We start from the raw sequence: 14673 nt of genomic DNA, 5'->3' as shown, positions 1-14673 counted from the left end.
ACAACGTCAATTACAGATTAAGGTGACTTCTATGGCTGCACGCAGGGAAACAGATATTTTCCCTGCCTGCAGCCATAGAAGCCATCTTAATCTGTAATTTTGAATTTCAGACACGTCTAGTGTCATTTACTTGTTCCTTTAACGGCTTTTTTGCCCTCATTATATATATATATATATATATATATACATAATTTGCAGGAATATTGTGAGGGAAGGTTCTGTCATGACGTAGGGAGTCGTAGCCATCCGGATAGAAGGCAAAGGCCAAATGGGAAGAAATGAGGCAGGATAAGACCTCCTCTGAATTAAAAAAAAAGCTCAATAAAGATTGTCAGTAAAGAAAGAAAGATGTGGTAGACCTCTAGAGCTGACACTAACGCAATAAGGCGGCTCGGCTTCCCGCAGCTTGAATATGAGGTTCCCTCTGCTCGCTTAATGCGTCTGTTGTTTGCTCGGCACACTGGAACATTTGTTCAGCTGACTGAGCATCTTTTCGTATTGTCTGCAATCTCGGTTGTCTTGCTGTTCGGGATTGCATAGTATGCCTGAACAGACTGTTTTGTCTCTTTTGCTTCTGGTCTGTTTAAACAACTTCGACAATGCGATTCTCACACATTCACGCTCGGCGGCGCAGGCGGAAACAGAGGCGGCAAGCTTTACGTATATTCTCTCTCTCTCTCTCTCTCTCGTGGGAACTGTGTTAGCTGACCCCACTTGTCCCTCTCCCTCCCCTTCAGGATTTTTTTTTTTTTTGTATACAGGGTGATTTTTTATTTATTCGACACATATTTTTATAAAAGCATTGACAGCAGCACTGCTGGCATCTTTGCAGGCGGGTTATGCAGCTAGGCGGACGCCGTGTAGGACAGTGTATGCAGCTACTGGACTACTAATTAGCTAAAATTCACAATTAACTTATTAATTTGATGTTTTGTGAGAAATTCGAGATAGCAGAATTGGAGCCAGTCATTATTCAAATCCACCGTCTTTATTAAACGCCCCAGAAGCGAACGTACCTTGAGATATCAATTGCCAAATTTCGCTATGCAAAATGACCGAAACCAGAAACGTGCTACTCGAGCGCAGAAAGAGCGACAGGCAATCCAACGTGCTTTGGAACGGCGGAGCTGATTGGAGTTGGCGTCAAACTGTTGGCCAGATAGACCGCTCCGACTTCAGACGTATGTCGGCACAGCTCCCGTAGAAGTCGGCCCAGGAGGCACATTCCCCCAGAGCGTTAGTCGTGACGTTGCCCACATCTGTGAGGCCGAGTCAAGAGATCCAGCCGGGTCATGAGATCCAACGGGTCAAGAGATCCTGGGCACCATCCTCATGGTGCGTCTTCGTCCATGATGAGGACGGTACCCAGAAGAAGAACAGTATCTGTTCAAAATATCGGTGGCTCTCGTCCTGTTGCACTTTCCTTCATACTTCCATACCGGTTCGTTGGGCTCTCTACCCTCTACACGTACAGTATAGGCAAGTTCAGAAACTCCCAGACTGCTTAGCGTCGCTTTCAACTGTGGGAGTTTACTAATATGAAAGAAACGGGTGGACCTCCAAAGTGTTTCGATTTCTCGCCTACCGGCCCATTGTCCACGACGCGTCAAGGTCGGCGCGACATGTGAAGTATTATTCTTCGTTACCTCGCTCACAAAGCGCCCAGGATGCAATGCGTGCGCAAAGATCACTGGGATTTTCTGAATTCGTCTATTGGAACCTTGTCCCGCTTTGCCTTTGCTTCAACTGCCATCGTTCATTATAGTACCGGGTTCTGCAAATAAACCTTCCCTTCATGTTATCACTGGCACGGTATTGAAAGGGGTTAATGAGGACGGGTGGTGCCCAGAAGAAGAACAGCGCCTGTGTTTGAAATATCGGCGGCTATCGTGCTGAGGCACTTATCTTAACACTTCCTCACCGGTTCACTGAAGTTTCTACCTCTCTACGCTTGCTATGTCTGAGAGACTTGTCGTGCCATCTTCATGTTCCATGTCTCTCGATTTTTGCCCAATTTCTTCGTTATGCACCAGTTCGTCCGGGCCCTCTCGCGAGCGCTGTGAGTCACTATAGGCAACTACGAAATGATCGGAGCAAGTACCTACACAAGATTATTATAACCGAAACATTCCGAGTTGTGGTGTCAAGAGCTGTAGTGCGTACTGGAACAAAACTGCTGCCCGGAACTGCCTCTTCCTGACTTCAAGATTCTTCTTGCTTCCACCTACGCCGCACCTAGCGTTACTCAGTTTAAAATATAATGCAATTACGTTGTATCTAAGAACAACCGTACTTTTACTAGCATTGAAGCGCTCATCTGAGTTAGAGAGTTTTAATGCATCGAACGCTATAGCCTTTGCGTACGTAAGCGATAGCGTTGGTGGTTCTGCACACGCGCAAGACAAAAAAAGAGAGCTCAGCGCATTGCGCAGAACCACCACGCCATTCTTTACGTACGCAAAGGCGATAGCGTACGATGCACTAAAACTTCAGACCGAGTATCGCTATGGAAGAAGACGAAGTTGTAGCTATCCCGAGCGCCCGCGCCTTCAGACCGCAGGCTGTACATTCGGCCAGGATCTTCCTTCCGCAGGTATGTCTAAATTGTAACAATGAACATTGCAAGGACGCCCGATACAGGAACCCAACTGACAATGACGGGCAGCGACAACGATTGTTCTTAAAATCCCTTCCCGACTTGGACGCCGACCTCGGAAGAGCCACATTTCAAGATGTCCATCAGACGAACTGACTCCATTGAGATGGCTGTGCGCCTTCCATCAGGTGGCAGCATCAGGACGGAAAACGCCAAACGAAATGGCAGAAAGAGTTCGTCACCTGCTGCTCAAAGATCGTCACAACGACCAAGGTCAAGACCTTCGCGACATAACGCGCGACAACCTCTTCCGGTGCAACAACGTTACTCCGCCACAATGCAATACGATGATGCCGATCACGAAAGCGAGATCAGCGTGGACTACGTAGTTGGAAGTGACGAAGCAGGTGAGTGCAACGGCTATGCAAACTACGAGGACTACGATCCTTACGATGGCCCTGGGTGCCACGAGCCTCATGGAAGGACTTCACGAGGTGCCCACAATGGGAACGACCACTACCAGGATCCGCAAAGAGATCACTCCACTACTGTGCGTAGAGTCACGAGAATAAGAAGCTACGATCACGGACTGCCGGCTGAGAGCACCAGAAAGCCGAAGTCCAAAGCAAAAAAGAAGAAAAAAGACAAAAGTGGAGATAAAGATTCGAAGCAAAATGACCTGTGGGTACTTATTACAGCAGGGGTCAACCCCAAGAAGACCAAAAAATCGAAGAAGTCGAAGAAGTCTGCAAACGACGAGGAAATTGAGGAAACGTCAAGCGAAGACAGTGAAGATGACAAGAAAGCTCGCCGAGACAGCAGCGAAGATTCCAAGTCATCCTCGAAGAAGTCGAAAAAATCCAAAGATAAGAAGAAAAATCAGTCTGAATCGAAAAAATCCAAAGATAAGAAGAAAAATCAATCTGAATCAAAAAAACCCAAGTCTGAAGTTAAAGAAACACAGTCCGGAGCTCCTCGAGACAAAGACGATGGGGAAATCTGTAGTACAGTGACCATTGTGACCAGGATGCAGAAATCAAAGTCTGAAGTCACCGGCTCAGAAGCTGAAGCAAAATCGACCAAGAAATCAAAGGACAAAGCGGATAAATCTTCTGAAAAGCACAAAAAATCTAAATCGGGTGAAGAATCAGCGCCATCGAAAACAACGCCAAAGGGGTCGAAATCACCTGGGCATGTGATAAGTCATGAGATAATAACGATTACCTGTTCCACGAGTGGGACGAGCATCGAACCGATAATAGTGAAGGAGAGAGTGGAGGATAAGGTTAAAAAGGATAAAAAGCACAAAAAGTGTTCGAAGTCGCACACATCGCCGAAAGCCCCGAAGTCACCGGAGCCGGAAAAAGGACGTTCGGCCAAGGGATCAGAGAAGAGTTCTGCTGCACCACAGTCTGACACAGGGCTCTCCGCGCAGTCCATACAGTCACTGATTACCCTACTAGCAGCAAGAGCAGTCGAACCACACCTATCTCCACCTCCGCCGCTTCTCCCTGCGACTGGTAACCAGCCAATGATAGTAGTGGTTTTGCCTACGACTGGAAAAACGACCTCAGTTACCAGGAAGACGTCAAAAACATCGGCCAAGGCTGGTTCGAAGGCGTCATCGGATGGTTAGCACCGTTTTGGAAGTGTCTCTGGTGATGTGATCCAATGATTTAAATCAAAAGTTTGAGGCCGTGCCTAACTTTGTTGTCTGTGCCCGCTGATGACCTATCTCGACTCCGTGTAAATAAACTTGGTCGCGGGCTTTCTGTATGACGGCTGGTTTTAACCTTACGACCTTCAAACTTCTGACATTTATGTTAGGTGCGTTAACCAGGACGGTGAAAATATGGATCTTATTTTTGTGGGCCTACCACTGCATGCAAATCAAAAAGTTATCCACGTATACCACGGTGACGCGTGCACACTGCCATAACGGACGCAGCTGTGTAGACTTGGGACATGCGCGATATTTATTGGGTTTATGCAACTGAGCTGCAAGAATAAACGCCAATATATGTATGCGCATTTTATGCATTCTTCCTGCCATTATTATACATGGTACACAGTTATTGTTTGCATAATCTTGTGCGTGGGGCTATCGGTCGGGGGAGGATCCAGAGATCCCGTTCTTTGTCTGCACGTTACGTGCTCTGCATGGGTAAGGTCAATCAAAGCAACACGTGACGATCTAAGTTGGTCTGAGTTGTGATGGCTGGGTTGGGGGAGGAGATCTGAACATCCGGACCAACGACAGGGTTAGTCTGGCAAACGTTACACATTTCGATCGCACTGTAAAAATAGAAGACGAGGTTTGGCCCACCCCAAACTTTGCAGGCCGATAGCCATATGTCTCAAGTTTTATTGGAATTTTTTGTAAGCGCTATGGTCATGTAGAAAGAAAATTAAAAATCGAGCAAAATCGCGCCCCATGCATTTTCAATGGCCTATATCCCACACAAACTCCACCATTTTTTCTTGTGTCTGCTTCACATTCACATCACTTCAAACAGGAGGCGCTGCCTACGATGATGTGACATGCCCATTTTGAGTGCACCAATCCTCTTGTTTCTTTTTTCTTAATAAAGATGTTCCCCCTTTTCTTGTTCTGTATGTTGGCGCCACCTGTGTGTGGTGAACTGAAACTGAAGCGCACACGGGGAGGAAATGGCGGCTTTCGAGTGAGAGGGTCCATAGAAAATGCATAGAGTGAGATTTTGCTTGATTTTTTTAATTTTTCTTCTACAGGGCCATAACGCTCACAAAAAATTCCAACAAAACTTTAGACCAATGGCTACCAGTTTGCAAAGTTTGGGGTTGTCTAAACACCGGCTTCTATTTTTACGATGCGATCGAAATGTGTAACGTTTGCTAGACTAACCCTATAGATCCGCGCCTAACGACAATGCGTAATTGGGATACGACAACCCGGGAAAATCATGCCCAAACACAGTGCTCCTCTTAGGGTTGCCACAACCCACAAGGCCGGTATTATACCCTCAAGGCCGGTTGCTCGCTCTGCCGGTTGCCGGTAGGAAGGTGATACCGGCAGCGTTTTGCCGGTATTTGTTGCTCAATACCTTTTCACACGGGCTTTTACGAGGTTTTCGCTTCAACATTCCACTACAGCTTGAATAAATCTGGAGCGAAGTCCCAACTCCGCAGTCACCAGTTGTTTTCTTATTTATTCATTATTATTATTATTATTATTATTATTATTCAAGTCTTGTGTTCGGAGGGGACAAGATCAGTGGTTGTGCAAAGATATTGGTGGTTGTGTCGAGCCACATAGAACTTAGGCCGTATACAACCATCATGAGATCTCCTCCTGCAAAGAAGGGTTTGTGTGCATCGATGCGTTTTTCAGAGTAAATAATAATCCGGTTGCTCCACTACGATCCAGTGTACCGTTCATGCCTGTTTATAGCAATTTCTAGCATCAATGATCCAGCAACACACAGGAACTTCCTCGTATTATCTCTGTCTCTGTGTGTCCTCATCCACCCCTCACCCACTTTCCCTTTCCCGCGAGCATTTCCCCCTTCTCTCTATACCACCTCCTCCCCCTCAGCCGGTATTTTTCACTACGAAAGGTGGCAACCCTAGCTCCACTGCGGTTTTCCTACGGTGTGTGTATTCTGTGCGCTCTTCTTGAAGACACTTTGTAGACTTTGTCCTTCAAAGGCTTCGCCGAGCCAGTTGCCGGGAGTGAAAAGAGGCACACGTTCGAAAGAACTCTTGTCAACACCACCACGTGCATGTAGAACTATCGTGAGAGCTTTTCATGGAGCAGGACAATGAACGCCTTTGACTGGACGCTGTTTACAAGCAAGCCATCCGGGCTCTAAATAGCTAAGTAGCCAGAGGCCCCACTGTCACTATATAAGCAGTGGCTCTCAAAGGATGCTAACAAGGTATGCTAACGCTGCAAGTTGGATCACCATCTTTATCTTCTCGAGCTGCACCGTCCTGGCAAGAGAAGAAGAAAAAGCGCCACACAAGCAGAAGAAGGATGAGAAGGAGGAGAAAGAGGCCGTGGTTTCCTTCTCGCAAGGAAGGGAAGGGACCATTTTGCCCAGAAGGGCAACGGAGATACTGAGGGAGAGAAGGGACTTATAGGAGGTACGACGTACCCTTACGTCCTTTTCGGCAGCGAAGACAGTTGCGCCACCTTTTGCTTTTTAATTAGGAGGAGGAACATTATTACCACAGTTGCCCTGCAGGTTTTTGAAGCTGGCAGGAGAAATATTAATAATGTTACACATTTAGGGAGTGTTGTTCTTTCCTATAATGCAACCGATTTCCAAAAAACAACCCAATAGAGCAAAATTTCGCGGCACAAATGTTGTGGTTCTTCGTGGCCATCTGTACAGAAAAAAAAGGACACACACACACACACACACAAAAGAATCATGAAGAGTTGGACATTGCGCCCACGTTAAGATTCGACAGGTCTGTATATACAGGGTGTTAGCTTTAACGTGTCCAGAAATTATATATAAAGCGAGCGATAAAAGAAAAGCAAGTGGTACTTTTCTGTTACTTGAGTAAGAAACAGGTACTGCTTCACTAGTAGCACCTGTTTCTTAGTCAAGTAGCTGAAAAGTAGCGCTCGCTTTCTCTTTTATCGCTCGCTTTAAATAAAATTTCTGGGCACGTTAGAGCAAACACCCTGTATAGCTTTACGCATTTTTTATGCTCGGGGCTATGCCCCATATCGCTACATATTCCCATCGATACTTCTTTAGTCTTCCCACTCTATTGTTCAGCACTTTCCATTTCTTAACCTCTTGAGCAAGCTTGCGAAGTGGGGTAGTTGGTACTGAGCTAGCATCTTAAAGCAGCCACGTCTCTTGCTGCTTTAAGATGCTCGCTCTTAACCTCTTCCCTTATCCATCAGAGGGTGATATTATGAGACAATAGTAATAATAATAATAATCTCTTCAACTTAGTTAAAAGGATCCCCCCCCCCCCCGTTTTTTTTTCGGACTGAGCATACCCACGTGGAAGGTTCTCAAGCCTGCTCGATACCTGCATATACATCACTCTGATGAAACCCATCGGCTTCGTATTACCTTCACATCATCACTTTCAATCGCTCCCGACACGTGCAATCCGGAATCCATTTTCAGTGTCCGTCGCATACACTTTGAGAAATTACACCTAATTACACCACCTAAACCACTAACTACCCGTTCCTCTTTCGCGGAAAGGCCACTGCAAAATTAAAAGCTTTGCCTCGGCGTATAGAAAGCGAAAGCTCTGGTACGCCATACTTCACGCCCTGCATTTGCATCTGGGGAATTTGTGGATCGTGGTAATGGAATTCTATGAATGCAGAATGGGACGTTAATTAATGATGGACGACTGCATTCCTTCTTGTACACGAGGTCGTGATTACACTCCCCAAAACGAAGGTGGTGGTGATGGAACCCCTTGCCCTTGTCGCCCACGCTCATTCGGGCAACGTCACGCGTATCGCAGGGGGGATCGCGCGTCCGGGGCCGACTTCCCAGGGAACTGTGCCGACATTCCAAGCGGAGCTTCACCACATAACACTCTCCTAGCCAACCATCATCTCGAATGACATCATTCTCTACCTTGATTTATTAAAAACTGGAGGCGTACACTTATTATTATTATTATTATTTTTTATCTATGCCGCGGTCACCTGGCGACTTGAAGACACAGAATCCTGCTATTCCTCTACACAATCGTTAGGCAGCTTTCGCTTGCGTCCGATCATGTTGTCAGTGTTGCAGCATCAAGCTGCCCTTTCATGAAGACAGTTTGTATGCCACATCTGTGTCTCCTTGTCTACTTTGAGGAGAAAGCACGAGTCACAGGAAAAAAAAAAAAAAAAAAAAACCCTAGGCGCTCAACGTTTTCCAAGCAGGCATGAGAAATGGCTGAAATGGCCTCAAAATGTCGAATAGTGTCACTAAATAAGGTACATTATTCAGTGACTCAATGGCGAATTACCTCTAGCCACTCACCGCAATACACGGATGCTTCGCGCGAATGTTTCCCGAGAGCTGCACGGCTTGTCGCAGGGGTTGGTAACCCGCGATAAGCCTACCACCGGCTGTGCTGTCTGAGGTTTTCCCTGGGTTTTCCGAAGACTTTCAGACGAATGTTGGTACAGTTCCCCCTGAAGTCGGCCCAGGAACCCTAAATATAATCCAGCTTCACGTCCTGAATGCCCTTTGAATGAGTGATCAAAGATGCCAGCGTAGTGTAATGGTCAGCGCACTTAACGTGCAATCGAGAGTGCGTGTTCGACTCACGCCGCTGTCTGTCATATTTCAGTGACCGAACCCGACACATTTCATAGGGAGGGATTCGACAGTCTATAGGACAGGAAGAGAGTATTCCTGGGCGAAAAGACCGGTCTAAAGTGACGTATTATGCTTTCTCTCTCTCTCTTTCTATTCTATGGAACAAGCATTTAGAGGGAGAGTTTGCGCTCAAAAGCTGATCCCTTACTCTGCAATCACCGCAAAAATTTATCTCAGTCGAAAACTTCAGCAGCTGCTTCGAAACTGCACTCCGGAACAATTTTCTTCTTCATCACCTGCAAGTGCCTTCCATGAGACTACTTTCTCTCCCTCGTGATGTCCCGAGCGGTTTGCCTGCCTCAACGTGGCGTGCTGCTTGGGGAGGCCAACTTCGTCGGGATACTCTGTCGACGCTGTGCTGAGTCATCTCCCATATGAGTCTCCGTAAACATCCTTCAAAGATGCTGCGTAAGTCTCATCGGGGATTACTGCACCCGTTCACGAAAACCAACAACACATAGTGTTTCACAAACAAATGATGGCTTCATACGAGCTCGCATGCTTCCTGTTCTCTCAGTCACATACGCTTCCTTGCGTTGGGAATCCCGGGACATTTTGCCACTCACGGGACTATGGGAATAAGATAAAACAGAGATAGTGCGCATACTGTCGCTGCCCATGTGCATTTTCTATATGTCCTGCCTCTCGGGTAACCCGCCTGATTGTGTCTCGACGCTCATCATAACTTAATATTTTCCTTTTCCTAATATAGGGCGACGACTGATATAGAAAAAACTGACGAGGCTTTTTAAACGTTGTCGCCAAATAAGAGGCTTACCTTTCTTGCGCAGTCGTTGTGCCCATCGGTTTATTTCACAAGTGCCAAAACCTGGAAAGCAACTGGAAGTGACTGCACCCGGCAGCTTAATGTTGAAGAAGAGGCTGGCTGTGGAAACGCCAGATGATTTGCCGAGCGAGTGGTTGACGTTGTGTTGAAGGAAAGCTTTTCGGCCGTCATCATTCCTTCATCTGTTATCACACCATCTCATCTCATCCTGGCTACAGTCGTGACGCAGCCCACATACGTGAGGCCAACAACGGCAAGCCGGTTTTCGTCACCACCACCACCACCACCACCACCAAGGAAATCTTTAATCCCGGTGCTGGCTGCGCTGGCTGGGGTTTTTCCTGGGTTTTCCTCAGACGCTTTCAGACATATGTCGGCACAGTTCCCTTGGAAGTCGGCCCAGGACGCACATTCCCCCAAGGCGTCAGTCGTGATGTTGCCCACCTCTGTGAGGCCGATAACGGCGAGCCCTTTCGCCATCACCACCCACCGAAGGAAATCTTTGTGGAGGTCTTTCGAAGGGGTCCCGAGAGTTTCCACTAGCGCTTGGTGTGTGTGTGCTTCCTCTCCTTGTCCCGTCTGTATTGCGCTTATTCCTTTTCGTATGTACCAACTAGCAGTAGTTTATCGAGAATCACAGGCATGAGGGGTAGCAAAAAATTGGGGAATCATCATCACAGCTATATGTTGTACAGAAAAAAATTTCCGGGGTGTTTGGGGGGGAGGTCTGGATACATCACTGCCAACTAGCAAAACCAGTGATTTATCCAGACCTCCCCCCATACACCCCTCAAATCTAGAGGCGGCCCCTTTAAAATTTTCCGCAATATTTTATCAAAAGTATGTAAATACACCCGTTTGAAGTGCTTTGCGCGGGTGCGAAACGTAACGATTACGTAGGGGCTCAGGTCGTCTACAGAAGGGCAGAAAATCCAGAACCATGTCGGTCTACGAATACCTGCCTTGTGATTGGAGAAACACTTCGTGACGTAGTTTCTTCAAACTCTGCCCTCTCCCCTGCGCAGAAGGAAACTGTCGTAGCGTATATAATCATGGTAAAGGTTAGTGAACCAAAAAAACTTTTCATGGCTCGTCTTGACGACACCCGATACAACCACTTACGTTGATCGAAGCGATTGCTTGATACGGCCCACCAACTGTGTAGGTCCGTCCATAACAGTTGTGGCGAGAAGGAAGAAGAAAGAGTGCGGGACCCCAAAAAGCCACCGCATTTAAACGCGTTTGGCAGAACGCCAGATTATACAGTGAATTTATTACGCTACTCCGTTCGCATTAAACGTCCTCAAATGTTTCAATCCCGAGCACACACTTCGAAGAGTGGCTTTATAGTCATTGACCAACTTGGGAGGGAAGCAGACGCTATGGGTGGATACATTAACCCGCACTCTTCTGCATCTGGCGTTACTTCCCGTTTTCTGCCTCATCGTGAAAAAAAAAAAAAATAGTAATCGAGTATCATTTCGAAAGATAACTTCTTGAGCCATCATTAGAAGAAGCATGATCCACTGGTAGAAAGAGAAACAGCCATTTGCCACAGGCCTCCAATCTAATGATGAACGCCAGGGTTGGTTTATCTTTGCTCGCTCACTTCTTTTGCCTTCTTGGGCGGGAACTGTGTGTGCGCGCGTGTGATAAGGAATGGTAACCGAGGTCTACCTTGCGAAGGCCTTCTACAGACAAGAAAATACATTAAATCTAGCTGGCGGGACAGCTGTGTGTTCCGCGCGAGTACAAGCTCACGCTCTTTTTTTTTTTTTTTTTCTCCTTCTTCTTTCCTCTTTGCGCTATCTCGCAGGTTGCCACAGCTGTCCCGAACGACTGAAAATATTGCGTGGAACACAGAAATATTTCTGGACGGTGCTTTGCAGTAGGCGGTACGATGTCGGGTAAAAAAAGTAGGAAAGAAGACGGATTAAGAGGTGGGCCATCGTTTTCTTACGTGGAGAGTTGCAACGGAGCAAAATTTAAAAAGATTGACATATATGAATGGACGTACAACCCTACTTCGCTGGTTTCATTTGTTTCAAAGGCTGCATAATGTGTAATCACTGACATGCCCTCCACATAATCTGTAGGAAGTCAAACGATGACAATACTATTGCTGGTGCAGAAAATTTACCAGCCTCTATCAGAATAGAGGACTCCACATTCGCACCACGGAAGTAAGATCTCGATCACCAAATATTGGCCAGAACCAATGTTTCAAAAAATAAATAATAAATAAATAAGTAAAAATGTCTAACGTTTGTTCTGTTTTCTGAACCTTATAATTGTTCTACATATCCCGGACTAGGAAATTTGACGATATGCACATACTGTATGTTCATTTATGTAATCACTGTCTGACGGACATTAATTTCTGGATATGGAAATGCCTGAAGCGCCATTTCGTCTAACGTCCACAGGACGTCCTGTGAGGACAACGACGCTTGGGACGTTTTCAGGACGTCCCTCGGATATTGGTGGTGGTTGTCAAGCTGTCAAACGGATGGTGGCAAGAGTTGCGTGGTTACAGGGAGTGGCGTGGTGTATCCCAACTAGAGCACTGCACGGGCCCGGGCTTACCCGAAAGCCCGAGCCCGGCCTTTGCGTTTTTTATGCGGGCCTGGGCCGGGCTCGGGTTTCAGCCACCGGGCCGTTTACGGGCTTGACAACGCCGGCCATGGTCGGGCATGTACGCGAACATATTACACGAGACTGGACAGCAAAATTTTCATGTCACTTTTTTTTTCAGTGGGTATGGGACATTGGAATAATTGGAGGTTTACGTTGCGAGACAACTGAGATCATGAGCGACGCCACTGCGGTCGGTCTGTGGATTGCTTTTGCCCACCTGAGGGTTCTTTAACGTGCGATGAAAGCTCATCACACGGCACCCCGTAATTAACGTCCCTCGCACATTGGGTATGGGATATCATGGTATTCTCACCTCAGAACTATGACTTTTTCATGTGTGATCATGCATATTTCGCGTAATGGGTCTGCATTTCACACGTGCACTCACCAGTGCTTTGTACGTAGCGGCGTTATTACTAGTAGCGGCGCTACTGTATCCGTTACTTTTTTCGGTAGCGGAGTAGAGATCGCGCTACTTTTTTAAACTGGTAACGAAAGAAGTACTTCCGCTACAAATTTGCGGTAGCGCAATCTTTGAGCGCTACCGCTACTTTCCGAGCTGGGGTTCGCGACAACTCGACTTCGACCTATTATCAAACCTCCACTCTGCCTGCCTTCGATCAAGCTGCCCGATATCGCAACTCATTCTGGGAAGACCGGGCAAATAGCCGAAAGGAGGGCGCAGAGGCCGTTATCTTGCAAAGAGGATGTGTCCTCCACGTGTTCCCTATTTGGGATGAACCTTCTTGAAGATTTGGTGCATTGTCGGAGTTGTCTGCAAACTGACGTCACTCCATTCTGGAGCCGTCCTCGCTAGCTATGAGTCACGACATTCCACATGACATTTCACCACGCACGCTCAGGTGCTTGACAGTTGCAATTTCTTGTCCTCTGCAATGGAGGGACCATGGCCTGCTACAGTACAAAACAGTAGCGTGGTGTTCAGATGTCTACTATGCGCCTCGGTGGGAAAGCTTTATCTGTGCGTCAAAGAAGTCAACGTCCAATTTGAAAAAGCACACCATGGTATGTTTACTAAAATCTCGTTCCGGGCAATCCGAGTTCTTTTTGTGACAAAGCTGTTGAGCCTTTTATCGGTAGACTTGCTTTGTGCTTTATTTGCTTTAGAGGAAGAGAAAAAGATATGCAGGATACCGAGTAGGCTTTAGTAAATCTGTAAAAAAAAAACGGTTTTCAAAATTTTAGCCTCCAGGCAACCTACGTGTAACCTCCATTGGACGTCGATTTATTATTTTGAGATATTGTTTTATTTTATTCTTTATTATTTTAAGACGTTTGAAGTACGTCATCAACGATGCTGTTTATTTCCTAAAAAGTAGCGCATGCAGTATCGCGTTACTTTTTACGGGTAACGGTAGCGGTGTTCCGCTACTTTTAGGTACGTGTAACGATATCGGGATTTCGTTACTTTTTGCTCAGGTAGCGCGTATCGGTATTGCGCTACCTTTTTCGGGTAGCCGGTACAACACTGGCCACTCACACATATTTGGGGATGATTGGTGTGGCGGGCGCGATTAGATGTTTGCGGACAAGACGAAAGGAGTTGGGCGATTTGGGCAACAGAAGGAGCGTTCTTCGCTTCACCAAAGCCAGAGAGGAGCAGCCGCGTACTATGTCTGCACACGACACTGCTCTCTCTGTGAAGCAGAGTGAGACGCTGATCAAGGCGGTCACCACCCAAGCAAGCAACCACCAAGCACATAGCAAGCCATTGACTTTGGCTGACCTCACTTAACCCATAAGAAGAAGAAGAGCGGCTTGCAGGCAGAGAAACACAGCCGCTCCGTTCGAGTGTACGTCCTCACTCTCTACCAATTAGCTGCGTCGTTTTCCTCGCTGCGCTGTGCTCTTTAGTAAATCGAAATACGCCTCCAGGCCTCGAGAACACATAGAGCAGAGGCGGCTGGGACCTTGCGTGAGCATGGAAACAGTCGGGTACGGGCTGGGCGCGGGACGGGCCCGAGCTGGAAATCTATGAAAGACGTCGGGCCCGGGCCGGGTGCGAGCCGTAGCAGCCGGGCGAAAAAATTAGGCCCGTGTAGTGCTCTAATCCCAACCACTGTCATTCGGCCCTGCTACAAGGCACACTGGCTGGGATGCTCAGTGACACTTGCATTAGCTCAGGCACTAACACTCATGGTGGAGGCCTGCACATCAAAGCAATTTGTACCATACCACCAAATTTGCTGAGTCCTGGATAAAATCCGGTAGCCCCGAAAGCTATGTGGTAATATCCACACAAAACACCTGCGTAAATTTTTATCACGTTGTCTGGGTCCAAACACACTGGA

Source organism: Ornithodoros turicata, chromosome 9, assembly GCF_037126465.1.
Source record: "Ornithodoros turicata isolate Travis chromosome 9, ASM3712646v1, whole genome shotgun sequence".
Lineage (NCBI taxonomy): Eukaryota > Metazoa > Arthropoda > Arachnida > Ixodida > Argasidae > Ornithodoros > Ornithodoros turicata.
This window is presented reverse-complemented; position numbering follows the sequence as displayed.